Here is a 16,327-nt window from a genome sequence, read left to right on the forward strand (position 1 = left end):
ATATATTTTACGAACAACATCCATCCGGCCATATGCATGTTGTTCCGTCCTTTACCTTGACCGTGTGTATTTGTCCGTCCAGCTACGCTAATCTCCACATGTGATGTCCCAGTTTCCCCTTCTTTGCCTGTAGCACCCTGTTAGGACGTCCTGTTTGTTAGGCACCTGTTCCGCTATATGTGATCGACTTCACAGCAAAGATAATCATCGATGCGGTGGTCCAACGACCCGACTTGTCCACATGTGTACAGTTATGTGCACCGTGTCGTATGCAAACATAGATGGTTTGGACGGGTACATACTACATGCGGGATGTACACATTCTGCTGACACATTCACATGCAGCCATTTACATATCTGTACCTGCGGTGGGTTGGGGACATGTGGGGTACGTATTTGCCCGCGTGGCATTGCCTAACACAAACATCTTACCACAGTTCAGGTATGCACATTGTGTGTGGTTGTATAGCTGCACACGGATGCTAGCAGGTTTGGGTGCAGGGGTATACATGGGTGTGACTGACATGTACAATGAGGCTATTGTGTGGTACATCCGAATGCATGGGTTCTGCTTCTGGATATTACACTTCATCATACACCATCCAGTGTATGCAACAGAGACGTTGCTGGGTCTGGGATATGTTGCTATGCACATGTTTGCCTGTGTTTGAGGTATCTTGCTTCCTTACTGTTGTTATGTCAGCACAGCTACCCGGCTATGTACTGTCACTACTGCTTGTGACCATTATGGTTGGCACCTTTTCCAATGCCCATAGTGGGGCATGTTATGTAGCACTTCGAAATTTGCAGGACTACACATACTCAGGGCTAGTGCAGTTGACAGAACTTCACTTGTTTGCCATACTATGAGCTTATTCTGTAAGCGTTTGGGTTCCTTATTTATTTTCTTATGCCATGTCTGTGTTCCATATCGTAATGTATATGTTTTATGCTACTATTTACATGTATATTGCGGGAATTTGCATGGCAGGGGATCGGAGGTCATTTTCCATTTTACGATTGTTGCAGGGACACGACTGTCCAATCAGGGACTGTCCATGGCACATTGGGACAGCAGGTAACCCTGGTGACCATGCCCATGTCGCTACTGGGGTTTCCACCTTTTCCATTTTCCGATCTGGGATATTTCCGGGACTCACATCTGACTTTACAGGCCGACACATACAAACGGTCACTATATAGCATGGAAATTCACTTGCTTGCCTAAATAATATGCTTATTATTGTGGCAATTTCCTTGCTTATTCTGTTTTTGTGTCATTTAGGTATTTCTGTTACAGAAATAACCAATTCATGCTACCATTACATTAAATACGGGATATCATTGTGTCCTACAATCGTAGCACGTCAGCCATTTCTAATACGTTTTTTCGGGACACAACTGTCCATGGAGTGACTGCCCCAACCAAAGTGGGACAGGTGGTGACCTTAGTCGCTGCTCCTATGTCGGTGCGGCGGCTGACATGCTTGGCTGTACACCTTCTCTGAGTGTAAACACTGACAGTGCATTGCGGGACGAACGCGGTCTTATCGTATCCTTTACTCCTTGACGGGTACACTTATGCCTTCGTGGCTTCTATTTGCTTCTCCATTAATTTGGGACGGGGACTATGTTGCATACTGTACATGCGTTTCATTCTGCACAGGACCTGGCTGCTGCCATTACTATTGTGGGCGGACCATGGCTGTCAGCACATTAGGTTGCTCACCTCATGCTGGCTTAGACACGCCTCCAGACGCATCCTACCTGGGCTCGCTCACGTACACTACGCACGTGTCTGTGATTCCGGTGCACTCTCATTAATATGTATATGGCGCTACTGCGCCGGATATTCCATGCACCGCCGGCGCAGGCCTTACGCCGGCCTTGCGCCGAGCTTCATGAATCCCGGGGACTGTATTATTATTATTATTATTATTATTATTATTATTATATTATTATTATTATTATTATTACTATTATTATTACTATTACTATTATTATTATTATTATTATTATCATTATTATCATATTATTATTATTATTATTATTATTATTCAGGGTTTCAAGTTAAATTTTTTATTTGCTATATGATATGATGTCCCTTGGAGATCTTTTTTTTGGTACTGTTTCTGTTCAGCCTGCTTTTGCGAATTATTAAAAAAAACACTGTGCATTCTATGTAAACAAATGTGCAAACAATTGCAATGTGGGCATCATAATAGTCAGTTTCAAGGCTTTTGATGAAATAAATAAGTATCTTACAAAAATCTATGACTGAGCATATAATAAAGGAATAAAACTTAGCACTGACAAGTGAAATCTTTGTTCTTTATTGTTTTTTATGAAATACTTCAAGATTTAACAAAGGGGAAAGTAAGGAATATAAGGACTTATCTTTTTCTAAGCATGTAGATACAATGGTACACCAAGCTATGTGTCTCTACACATTACTGTTAGTTTAGAGGCCTCACATTTCTAGCTTATAAGACTTATAAAAATGCAGAAATAAGGGAATTGCTGTGTCTTATCCTTTATGATGGAGAATAAACATATAAGCACTATGAATTGAATTTCAGTACTGATCAGTGCAAAACTGAAGTAAGAAGTAAGAAAACAATTTGTGACAGATTGTATACCACAAATCTATTGTAAGCTGCCACTGTGCATTCAGAAATTAGCCTCTATTTCAAGTTTAAAAACTTGCACAACAGAAATGTTTATGATGCAGAATTCTCAGAGTCTGTTATGACCTTCAAGCTTGTACAGAATAATAAAAAATGTGAAATTTGTGAACTTATCATGAAGAGATGAAATGAAGGACAGATGTTTGCTCTTGCTTAAATAACCTGTCTCTCTAATACTGTGGTCATGACATAGCAATATGAATTCTGAGGGCTGTTTCTCTGCTAGAAGTGGAATCTGCTCTGCTGATGTTTCAGCAGTCCAGGTGTGGTGCTAAATATCAGTAATCTGACTGCTTGGCAGGGATAGAAGGAATTAACAACCATCCAATTACTTTTAATCAGGTATCCACAATAAATATGTTATTACTACTTTTCTTCAGGCAAATATATGTGTTTGTAATAGATTTAATCTGTTTCCCATGAAATGGATAAAAAAGAATTATGTAATGAACTGTTTAACACCATTGTGACAAAGGCAATGTGACCTAAATAAATTAAAACTGGCAGCAAGAAAGTAATTACTCTAAGCCCCAACATGTTCATAATTAATTGCATTACCATCCCACTCTTCATTTTGTGTTTTTTTAGCTTCACTTCCCAGTTATAGTAAACAGATTATAAAATTATTTGTGGTACTGTACTTTTTATGCTTCACTTGCCTCTCTTGGCATAAATGTATCCTTTTTCTTCTTTACTTTAAATCCTGTTTCCCATTGTATATGCATACTTTGTCACAAATCATTTGACTGTTTTTACTTTGAATAATACATGAAAACATCTCACATGCTTTGTCTGTCTAAAATGTTCTTATCATTCTTTGTTTTCCACTTATGTTTTTAACGTATCTACTTGCAAAGGAAAGTGAATTGAGCCGAAAGGGCATACATGCCTTAATTCATTGTGATTTCTCAGACTGTCATAGGTAATCTTTCATGGGTCACATTATGAAATGTTCCAACATCTTAAATATAAACATAGACATTCTGAATTGTATTATCTAATCGTCAAGTATCCTAAACAAACTATGGGTAAGTCTTACTCACCAGAAGTGTATATGCCCAACAGCACACCTTGTTCTGCAGTCTTTGAATTTGTGTCTATAAGCCTAAGAAGGTTTGTCAGCTGGACTTTAGAACTTTCCCCATAAGTAGTAGATAGCTGTCACCTTAGCTAGCTACTAAATGACAGCCTGGAGTTCCTGGCTGCTGCAGTGACCAGCATTTGAAGGAAAGGCCCCATATAATATCTGCATTATGTTACATGATACCTAAAGATGCTAACATCCATGTTTTCCCCAAACCATTGCATGCAATGCAGACCAGTCTTTGCAATAATCCTGTCCAGCAGGAACACACAGAAATGTTGCCTATGCAAGATATAGCATTAGTGGCATTAGTGCCTTATAGCATATATGAGACTAGATGTTTTCTGTTTTTCTGACCATACACTAGTGGTACAGTAAAAACACGCACTATGAATGCAGTGTTTCTAGACAACTCCACATTGATTCTGAATATACAAGCACCTAAAGTGCCTTCCACAGCCATTTACTGATATCCTTCATTATAGGATGCAGTTAGACTGCAGCCATTTTGAACACATTAGCTGTGCACTTCATCTGTGCCTTTATTTAAAGCTCAAAATATAGCTAGGATGACCATATTGAAGACTTAACAAAACTACATTTTATACGAAAAAGGCAAGAAACCTGACTAAGAATTAACCAAATACAACTTCAACATCTATAACAGTAAGCGCAGATCTACCAGTAAAGTCATATTCTAATGTTATACCAAGACAATGAGTAGATAAGTGCAGCCAAAAAAAAAACACTAAACCAAACAAATAACTAACTGCTCAACCAGATAATACTACCAGCCAGCTAGCCAAAAAATAAATAAATAAGTAAAACTAAATCAATTAAATAGTAAAGGAATAACTGCTTGGTAAAATCCATTGGATTTTACAAAATTGTGCGGATTTTACAAAGCAGCTATTCACTTACCATTTCATTATTTTTTTTTTTGGCTCCCAGCTACCTGGCTGGTAGTATTATGCAGTAGTGCAGTTATTGTTTTGGTATACTCTAATATTATGCTGAGAAGGACATGCACATTGTATTATATTATTTATATTACTGCTGTCCCTGTAGTCCCTACATCTAGGTAGAAGTCCACGGGGTACATCCAGGCAATGGGAGAGTTCCAAGCCAAATCTTACTAAAGGACAAACACGTATGGCCTACTCAGCTGTTACTATCTGTCTAATATGAAATATTTACAGAAGTAGTATTGCAGTGACAGTCATACCTTTAGAAAACTCCCTCCTCCAAACACCTTGCTCCTAGATTCCTGTTAGAAAGCAACTTATATGTCAAACGAAACAGAAGTGATCTTTTTATACACAGTAACTCCAGTGTTTTCCTCAGGAAAAAAAACAGGTTTTCTAATGGCATATGGCCATGAATGATTTGCACATTGACCAGAGATATTTTACATTAGGAATGAACTTACGTGTGGGCTTTTTGGCTATGTCATACTGCCCCTGCTATCACACCACTGCAGTGATGTTTCTACTATATTTTAAAGAAGCATGAATCTTAAATGGTCAGAATATGAAGCTTGAAAGTGTTTCAGGTGCAGCATGATGACATATATAATTTGTTTGTGCTCTTTACAGCAGTTAGCATCATTTCATTTTTTGGAACACCACAAATAACTGATGCATATGCGTCTGAATGTTTGCAAGTGTTTAGGGTAACTTTATGCTTAACATAGCAGAGGATATGGGGAGAATGGCATCATTACTTTAACATCTACCATACCATCCAAATGTTTCTGATTTTGTTTAGCATCTCTCATTTTGATTTGTCCCTCATAAATTGTCTTTATTTTTCCTGATAGATCACTGAGGATTAAAGTCAGTTTTGCCAGATACTGGAATTCCGTACTTATTGTTCAGAAAATGCGCACTGATATTTAATTTAACTTTTGGGGCATTTCTGGAAGAATAATATTTTAAAATTACATTTATTAATGCTGAAACATATGTTGCTTATTTGTAACATTTGTCTTAAGGGTAAAATGATTGGCTACCATCGTCAGAACTGTCACTGCAGTGCTAACTCTGTCAATCAATTTTGCCCACCCACTGTTTGCGTGAGTAAAGGAAGGTGAGTCCCAGTAAAATATTGCCCATTGACCATTTGCAGCCAATAAAATATAACATTTCTCTCCTTGCTATCTATGGTACTGAGAGTACAGTGATTAATAAGCTTCTGGACTCAGATGAATGTAGCAATACAAGAAAAGAAAAGTGTTTTCAACATAAAAGACAGAATGGTGGACACAGCTACTCTGTATGGAGTGTAAGGAGAAAAATTTGTCAGAGAATGCAGTTCAGTAACTTTCCTGTGAAGGAACTCATAGGAGATAAAAAAAAATTTCATGCAGGAAATAGTCTCAAGATAACAGTACAGGTCAGCAGAAATGAGAATAGGCAACAGTTACAACACAGACACGCATCTAATATGAAAAATGACTTCTCCAGCAAGTTGCAAATGCAGTAACTTTAAGAAAGTTATGCCATAGGTCTAAACACTAAGAAAGGCTTCTAAGGAAGCACCCAAACAAGGCAGCTCAGCGGTCTCTTAGGAAGAGTTGGTTTAAGAGGTAGTGGTGTGACCCTACCCTATGGGAAGGTCATTAGAACAAGGTCATTAGAACTAACATGGGAGAGAAGCACAGAAACTAGAATGCATTATCCAATACATTGACCTAACCATTTTTTGTTCTTAAAAATTTCGAAACCTCAGGGAAGAAGACAAATCCAGGAATCCAAAAGCTGGAGGTCATTATGGAGGTATCTAGATGACTACCATGCAGACAAACAAAATTATATAATTGAGACATGTATTGAAGTTGCTCATTCTCCATTTCAGTACACCAAAGACCAGTGCAGGGACAGAACAGCGCCTCTAGATCTTACTGGTTTGAAAATGTAGATGACTTTTGGTAAAGAAATAGTCTGGGACATACAGCCCTTTATTAAATGAGCCACTATCAAGAGGACTTGAAAAAGAGGCCAGATATTCTGAATTAAAGGTTGCTATTTTTTTTTCTTATTTACTTGAGTCCATGTGTTTTTGACCATAAGGACTTTATCACGTCGGGCCTGTCTATCTGCCACTGGTTCTTGAAGTTCTTCTAATTCCATATTCATTACTTTGACAATATTTTACTTCCATCCCAGCTTCTGTCACCTTGTCTTGTTTTAAGTTTGATCTGTGCGTACATCTGTGCCTGCCATAGATCCTGTTTTTATACCATGTTGCTGAAGTATCTGAGTTTCAGTATTAAAACACATAAAAGCAAATAATCCAACAAAAATGTCACAGGATACCTTTGCCTTGAAAAGAACCAGACACCAGGCAGGGTAAGGTTATAAGCGCTTTTGTTCCCTTTATTTACACTCAATACAAACGGAACTTCATCAGATACAAAACCTTACACACTTCCTCTCTTTTTTATATACAATTCAATTGATTAATCACAATCAATTAACTTAAATGAATTAATTAGTTGTGTCCTCTCAAGTTAAAAACACATTAATATATTCTTTAAAAATATATAGCTGTGTAAAATACATGAATAATTCTCCTATAAAAACACATATAGAATAAACATTTCATCTGTTAAGAAAATATATTTATAAGTAACAATACATATATTAGATACTAACTTAATTACTTCTATGTTCAACCACTTAAACCATTTTTACCTAATCTCATCTGCTTTAAATGAAGCAAGCTCCTTAGAGAAATCCTGTCATTGATACCAGGAAAAACTATGGCATTCAACAAAACCTGCCAGTGTGTTTCCCTGTATTCTAAAAAAACAGGGCCAATTACCCCCCCTCTCCTGTCTACCTACCCTTTCCAATACATAGAAGAGGAATTTCTTAAAATCCTTACAGTTTATTCTGTGTCTATATAAGGCATTTGTTTTGTCTTGTCTCTTAATTGCATAAATGTGTTGGTAAATTTGCTTTTTTAACTTGTTTTCCATTTTTCCTATGTAATATGCACAGCATGACTGGCACAAGGCCACATAGACAACTCCTTTTGTATTACAGTTATAATTCCCTGTCACTGGAATTATTCTATTGTGACCCTCTATCACTATATTCCTGCATTCATAGATGTACCTACATTCCCTGCAGCCATTGTATTTCCTCATATTACCTAATGGAATGCTATCTTTGTCTTTCTTCCTTTCAAATAAGTTCTTAATGTTGGGTCCTCTTCTAAAAACTATTTTGGTTTATTACCCAGTTTTTCAGTTAATCCATATACCCCACAAACACAATTCCAGTTCTTTTCCACCATTTTACGGACCTCTACACGATCCTCATTATGTTAGCACACAGCAAGTAGTTACCTCTTCTGTCTTCTTAACCTTCAACAAGCTCTCAGGTTTTTTCAATAATTGGGGATAAAAATCTTCTCTCCTGCTCATTACATAACTCTCCTGTCCCTCTAGGACACTAGTTGGATAAACCCTTATTGCCAGTCTTTAACTCTACCATTTGTTCTTTAAACCTGTTGTCACCTGTAGTTAGTCTTGATATTCTAATCATTTGGCCCTTTACCAAATTTTTTTTTTTGCCAAAAGGGGTGGTCACTCTCAAAGTGCAGATAACTATTCGAGTGGGTGGGCTTTCTATATATACATGATTCATAACATCCATCCCTTCTATTTTTGTATAGGTGGATGTCCAGATAATTAACTGCTCCTTTTTCAATTTTACTGGTAAAGCTCAAAAAATAAGTAGTGGCATTGATATAGTTCAAAAAATCATCTGCCTCATCAAACCGCCCTTCCCATAATATTAGAATATTGTCCAAAAATCTATAATATCTAAAGATATTTTTCCTAAACATTGAATTTAACACAAATTTTGTTTCCCAATACCAAAAAATGATATTAGCAAATATTGGGGCTACTGCTACACCTCAGGTTTGCTTGAAGTGTTCCTCCTGAAACCACACAAAATTATTTTTCAGAACCAATTCCATGAGGGTAGCTAAGACATACATTGTATCCCTTGAAAATCTAGTTCCTTCCCTTAGTGCTTCCTGAAAATATTCCATTCCTTCTTCATGTGGGATACAAAGAAAAAGGTCCTTAATATCAATAATCAAGAAAATAGCTTCTTCCTTGAAGTCATTCTTTGCCATGCACTGTAATAAATGCCAAGAGTCCTTCAAGACATGTTTTTTATCCTCAAAAAATCCTTTTAAATGGAAAGCTAACATTTTTGCTAAAGGTTCTGTTTTGCTCCCACCTCCTGCCATTATAGGTCTCATCTGTGGATCCCCTAATGATTCATGAATTTTGGGGATCCCAAAGAAGGCTGGGGTTACAGAATTGTTCACCTTTAAGTATCTCACCTCATCTTCACTGAAGGTATATTCCTTGAAGAGTTCTTCCAAAATCATGTCTAATCTAGCATTAAAGATGTTAACCTCATTCAGTGATGCTGCACTAAAGTAGGACCTGCCATTCAGATATTTCATCATTCTGGTGTAGTCATAATGTTCCATTACAACTACCCCTCCTCCCTTACTGGGCTTCATGATTCTTACTTCTTGATTCCTCATTAACTCTGTTAATGCCTGTTGTCCGTCTTTTGTTAAATTTTGGTTAATCCATCTAGTCTTATTCACTATTAAATTCCTGTATTCTATTTTGTTCAATCTTTCAAAAAGGGCCACTGGTGGTAATAGGGGGGTTATAAGTGCTTTTTCTTTTTAGGGTTACTCTAGTTGCATCACTCTCCTTCCCATTCTGCATTACCATCTTTAAATGTATGGCCCTTGCAAACATTTTCAAATCTAAAATGGTATTAACCATATAATTCTGTTTCTTAGGGATAAAACTAAACCCTTTTACAAATAGTTCCGCATGGGTGCTATTTAATATGATCCCACTGTAGTTATAAATCTTAAGGCCCTTACATTCCAGAATACAAACATTTCCATTTTCATTATTGTCATTACTGTTCCCTGTGTTATTACTATTGTCATTATACATAGCTTCAACAGGGACATTATTACACTCAAAATCATGCTGTAAAAATATATCATTTCCTTCATTGGTTATGCTCAGTACACCTAGATTTTGTCTGTTCCCCAAAGATTCATCACAGTACATCTCATGTGTAAATTCAACACAATGCTTTTCCATGTTTGCATCAAAATCATTATACAGTTCCTTACGACATGCTTCATTAGATAAAGCATTACATTCTACAGCATACTGTAACAATGAGATATTATTACTAAAACTTTCATTTATAGTATTCAGTCCATTTCCAATGTCCCAGGTATCAGCAACAGGCTCTTGAAACAGCATAGTACAAGGAAAGTCAGTATAACACTCACTGCTGTCATTTCCACCAAACATAGGTTTTACTCTGGATTCTTGTATAATCGGTGTTCCCCACAAATTTATCACCATCTTATGCATTACTTCAGTACTAGAACAGTTAGAAAAATACTTCAAGTTGTCATTAACAACAAACTGAGATGGCCTTACCATTGGTAGAATGGTTGTGGTGGTGGTGGTTGTCTCACCTTCCTTCTGTTTTGGCCCCTTTGTTGCCCACGATAGTCTCTCTAATACTGTTTTTTTGTTGTTGTTGTTTCTGGGTGTCCAGGAACCATACTTGCTTTTCAGCTGTGCAGACCTCCTTGGCAGTGGTCAAAAATCCTGCTCTAAACCAGTCCCTTGTTCACCAAACACCTCCGGTTCGTCAACCTCATCTCCTGGCAAAATTTCCACAACGTCTTCATCTGTTTCTACAAAGGAAACTCTTGGCCGACCGCCTGCACCTGGAATCGGGTACGCCCACTTCTGCTCGTATTCTTCCTGGTCTCTTTTCAGCTTCTTCTCTTTTTTCTTTTTAATGTTATTTTTGTGCTGCTCAACCCTCGGGAAGATGGTGGAATAAACCCCTTTATTTTTCTCAAAGAGTCTATCAGCAGTTATTTCTCTTTGTGATGTCACAATTTCATCTTTCAAACTGCACATTATTCTAGCATTGTCTTTAATTAGTAACTGCATAAAGTCAATGCCTGTCCGGTAAAACAGTTCAAAAAGTTTCTGGTGTAGGACTGAACCACTCTGAATGTTATTAGGGAACTTACAGATTCTTAGCCCCTTCAGTTCTCTTCCCAGGCGTATACAGTCTTCGAAAAACATATTGTCAAGCTGTAATCCCCTGAATTTTTTTAGGGGTTTTTCCAATTTGTAGATTTTATGCTTGTAATTGGAAATAGGATCATCACCTTCTATTGGCTGGCCCCCGAAAATGTCCCACAATGGTATCGGTTCCCTGTTCAGCCAGGAGAGGAACTCTCCATCACCCATTGGTTGCAAGCCTTTTCCATTCACTTCACCTACTCCTGTGGCATTTGCATCTCTCTGTAAAGCCCCCAAGTAAGATGTTCTAGCTTCCTGCAGCTCAACAGGAGACTTTTCAATGGCAATACAGCTATTAATATTCATTTCTTTAGCAGTATGAATTTCTTTTGCTCTACCGGAGCATAGTAAATCAACTTTAGTATTAATTTGGGATATTAAAGCCAAATGCTGCGCAAGACTTACACTGTCATGATTGTTAATATTGTCCACAGACTTATCCATTGCCAGGATCTTGTCAGTAAACACTGGCCTGTCTATGATTCACAAAAAATACTTGCTTGTAGTTTCTCTCTTCAGAGCCAGCTTCCAAAAAATTGTCAAAGTCTTTCCTTGATCAAGTATCCTGTGTACTGATGTATACCAAAATCACAAAAGTAAAACACATAAAAGCAAATAATCCAACAAAAATGTCACAGGATACCTTCTCCTTGAAAAGAGCCAGACACCAGGCAGGGTAAGGTTATAAGCACTTTTGTTCCCTTTATTCACACTCAATACAAACGGAACTTCATCAGATACAAAACCTTACACACTTCCCCCCTTTTTTATATACAATTCAATTGATTAATGACAATGCTGTAGAATGTAATGATTTATCTAATGAAGCATGTCTTAAGGAACTGTATAATGATTTTGATGCAAACATGGAAAAGCATTGTGTTGAAATTACACATGAGATATACTGTGATGAATCTTTGGGGAACAAACAAAATCTACATGTAATGAACATAACCAATGAAGGAAATGATATATTTTTACAGCATGATTTTGAGTTTAATAATGTCCCTATTGAAGCTATGTATAAAGACGATAGTAATGATACTACGAACGAATACTACGAATGAATACTCTTCACCCTTACAGACTTATCCTTAAAGAACCAAATGACCAGGTTATTGCAATTTAAATCTTTGTATATATGTACATAGTTACATCTTTTGTACATTACCTTATACTGCTTGTGTTATGCTCACTGTAAGTATTGCATTTTTATTAACAACAGCTGTCTTAAGCTCAGACTGTTTAAACATTCCATATTGTATATTGTATGTGTGTTGGAGCTTTTCTCCCCAAGCCTCTACTGAAAATGGACATGTATCCAGTTAGACTAGCCTGGTCAACAAATGTAAAATAAATAAATAAATACAGGGAACAGTAATGACAATAATGAAAAAGGAAATGTTTCTATTCTGGAATATAAGGGCCTTAAGATTTAAACCTACAGCAGAATCATATTAAATAACACCCATGCAGAACTATTTGTAAAAAGGTTTAGTTTTATCCCTAAGAAACAGAATTATATGGTTAATACCATTTTAAATTTGAAAATGTTTGCAAGAGCCATAAATTTAAAGTTGGTAATGCAGAATGGTAAGGAGAGTGATGCAGCTAGAGTAACCCTAAAAAGAAAAAGTACTTATAACCCCCCTATTACCACCAGTGGCCCTTTTCGAAAGATTGAACAAAATAGAATAAAGGAATTTAATAGGGAATAAGACTAGACGGATTAACCAAAATTTAACAAAAGATGAACAACAGGCATTAACAGAGTTAATGAGGAACCAAAAAGTAAGAATCATGAAGCCCGAAAGGGGGGAGCGGTAGTTGTAATGGAACATTATGACTACACCACTAGAGTGATGAAATATTTGAATGACAGGTCCTACTTTAGTGCAGCATCACTTAATGAGCTTAACATCTTTAATGCTAGATTAGACATGATTTTGGAAGAACTCTTCAAGGAATATACCTTCAGTGAAGATGAGGTGAGATACTTAAAGCTGAACAATCCTGTAACCCCAGCCTTCTTTGGGATCTCTAAAATTCATAAATCATTAGTGGATCTGCCGATGAGACCCCATAGTGGCAGGAAGTGGGAGTAAACCAGAGCCTTTAGCAAAAATCTTAGATTTTCATTTAAAAGGATTTTTTGAGGATAAAAACATGTCTTGAAGGACTCTTGGCATTTATTACAGTGCATGGCAAAGAATGAGTTCAAGTAAGAAGCTATTTTCTTGATTATTGATATTAAGGACCTTTTTCTTTGTATCCCTCATGAAGAAGGAATGGAATATTTTCAGGAAGCACTAAGGGAAGGAACTAGATTTTCAAGGGATACAGTGTATGTCTTAGCTACCCTCATGGAATTAGTTCTGAAAAATAATTTTGTGTGGTTTCAGGGGGAACATTTCAAGCAAATCCGAGGTGTAGCAATGGGTGCAGCAGTAGCCCCAGTGTTTGCTATTATCATTCTTTGGTATTGGGAAACCAAATTTGTGTTAAATTCAATGTTTAGGAAAAATATCTTTAGATATTATAGATTTTTGGATGATATTCTAATATTATGGGAGGGGGGCTTGATGAGGCAGATGATTTTTTGAACTATATCAATGCCACTACTGACTTTTTGAGCTTTACCTGTAAAACTGAGAAAGAAGCAGTTAATTATCTGGACATCCACCTATACAAAAATAGAAGGGATGGATGTTATGAATCATGTATATATAGGAATCCCACCCACTCGAATAGTTATCTGCACTTTGAGAGTGACCACCCCTTTTGGCAAAAAAGAAATTTGGCAAAGGGCCAAATGATTAAATTATCAAGACTAATAACAGATGACAACAAGTTTAAAGAACAATTGGTAGAGTTAAAGACTATGCTGACAATAAGAGGTTATCCAGCTAGTGTCTAGAGGGACATGAGAGTTATGTAACAAGCAGGAGAGATGATATTTATCCCCCATTATTTAAAAAACCTGAGAGCTTGTTGAAGGTTAAGAAGACAGAAGAGGTAACTTTGCTGTGTGCTAACATATAATGAGGATAGTGTAGAGGTCTGTAAAATAGTGGACAAGAACTGGAATTGTGTTTTTGGGGCATATGGATTAACTGAAAAACTGGGTAATAAACCAAAAATAGTTTTCAGAAGAGGACCCAACATTAAGAACTTATTTGAAAGGAAGAAAGACAAAGATAGGATTCCATTAGGTAATATGAGGAAATGCAATGGCTGCAGGGAATGTAGATACATCTATGAATGCAGGAATATAGTGATAGAGGGTCACAATAGAATCATTCCAGAGACAGGGAATTATAACTGTAATACAAAAGGAGTTGTCAATGTGGCCTTGTGCCAGTTATGCTGTGCATATTGTATAGGAAAAATGGAAAACAAGTTAAAAAAGCAAATTTACCAACACATTTATGCAATTAAGAGAAAAGGCAAAACAAATGCCTTATTTAGACACAGCATAAATTGTAAGGATTTAAAAAAAAATCATCTTCTGTGTATTGGAAAAGGTAGGTAGACAGGAGAGGGGGTAATTGGCCCTTTTTTTTAGAATACAGGGAAAAACACTGGCAGGTTTTGTTGAATGCCACAGTTTTTCTTGGTATCAATGACAGAATTTCTCTAAAGAACTTGCTTCATTTAAAGGCAGAAGAGATTAGATAAAAATGGTTTAAGTGGTTTTACATAGAAGCAATTAAGTTAGTATCTAATATATGTATTGTTATTTATAAATATATTTTCTTAACAGAGGAAATGCTTATTATATATGTGTTTTTATAGGAGAATTATTCATGTATTATACACAGTTATATATTTTTAAAGAACATATTAATGTGTTTTTAACTTGAGAGCACACTTAACTAATTAATTCATTTAAGTTAATTGATTGTGATTAATCAATTGAATTGTATATAAAAAAGGGGGGAAGTGTGTAAGGTTTTGTATCTGATGAAGTTCCGTTTGTATTGAGTGTGAATAAAGGGAACGAAAGTGTTTATAACTTTACCCTGCCTGGTGTCTGGTTCTTTTCAAGGAGAAGGTATCCTGTGACATTTTCGTTGAGTTTCAGTATTGTTTTCAGACCTTCCACTGAACAGTTTATGATTATTACTACCTTTTTTGCAGTTCATGGAATTTTGAAAAGTTTCCTCCACCACCACAATTGAAAACCATCAGTTTGTCCCAGTCCCCTTCAATAAACAAACATCACACCAAACGACATTTGATCATCTTTATTAAAATTCCATAAACATAACCTCATTGACCAACTAATATTTTCATTTATTAATCAAAGCATAAGCATCCATATAACAGTTAACATAGGGCAGCATGACCCTGCTCACCCTGACCAAGTATGCAGCATCCTTACCTCCACTTGCTTAGTTTGCTTATCAAACAGTGTCCAAACACTCACTTGAATTTCTCAAGTCATTAAAATAACCATCCAACCAAATAAACAGCGTCCTCACCTTCACTTACTTACTTATACTTGTCAAGCAGCATCCAACTGCTCACTTGCATTTCCCAAGTCATTGAAATGAAACTTCAACACCAGAAGGGAACAAAAGAGGGAGAAGCCTGGCCCTCTTCTCCACCCACCAGCCTGAGCAGGTTGTTCCTCCTTCTTCATTTCCAAAACTTCCAACAAACCCTCCATAACAAACCTAATCATACATAAAGGTCGAACCAGAGTCATCTGGTATACGCCATCCTCTGAACCAAACTGGATCCCTGTCATCAACCCCCCAATGCCCTATCATACAAATCACCAAAGCACCCAGTTGTCTATAAATAGTTGAACTTAAACTGATCAGCCTTTCCCAAAGCCAAAATAACCATGGTAGTACCCCCGACCACACAATACCTACACCTTGCTTGCTATAACCTCTTTAAATCCCAGTCCTCTCTTATCCTTCCAACTGTCACTCCTTAATTGCTCCCCATATCATAACCTGGCAAATGTACCGCAAAGACTGTAATGGGATACAATGCCACCTGAACAATGCAAGCCCAATTGCCTCCTGCCTGGCCTAACTGCAACCCCGTTTAGCCTCTCCAACAGATATAAGAATGACCAAAAGAGATTTTTTTTTTAATTTTATTTTTAATGAATTCTCCTCCCTCACTAAATCCAATGGTACACCTATGCACCCAGACTGAGTGGAAAACCCCTCTTCCAGCAAACCAACACACCAAAAGCACTACACATCATATATATATATATATATATATATATATATATATATATATATATATACAAACTGATTACACTTCCAATTAATCCATTTAAAGACTTGGCCAACAAAACATTACCCCCAAACTGATATTTCAGTCTGATCATTGATAGCTTGCCAAATAATG

The sequence above is a fragment of the Protopterus annectens genome, chromosome 2.part0 (genome assembly GCF_019279795.1).
Source record: "Protopterus annectens isolate FY-2018-M chromosome 2.part0, PAN1.0, whole genome shotgun sequence".
NCBI classification, from domain to species: Eukaryota; Metazoa; Chordata; order Ceratodontiformes; family Protopteridae; genus Protopterus; species Protopterus annectens.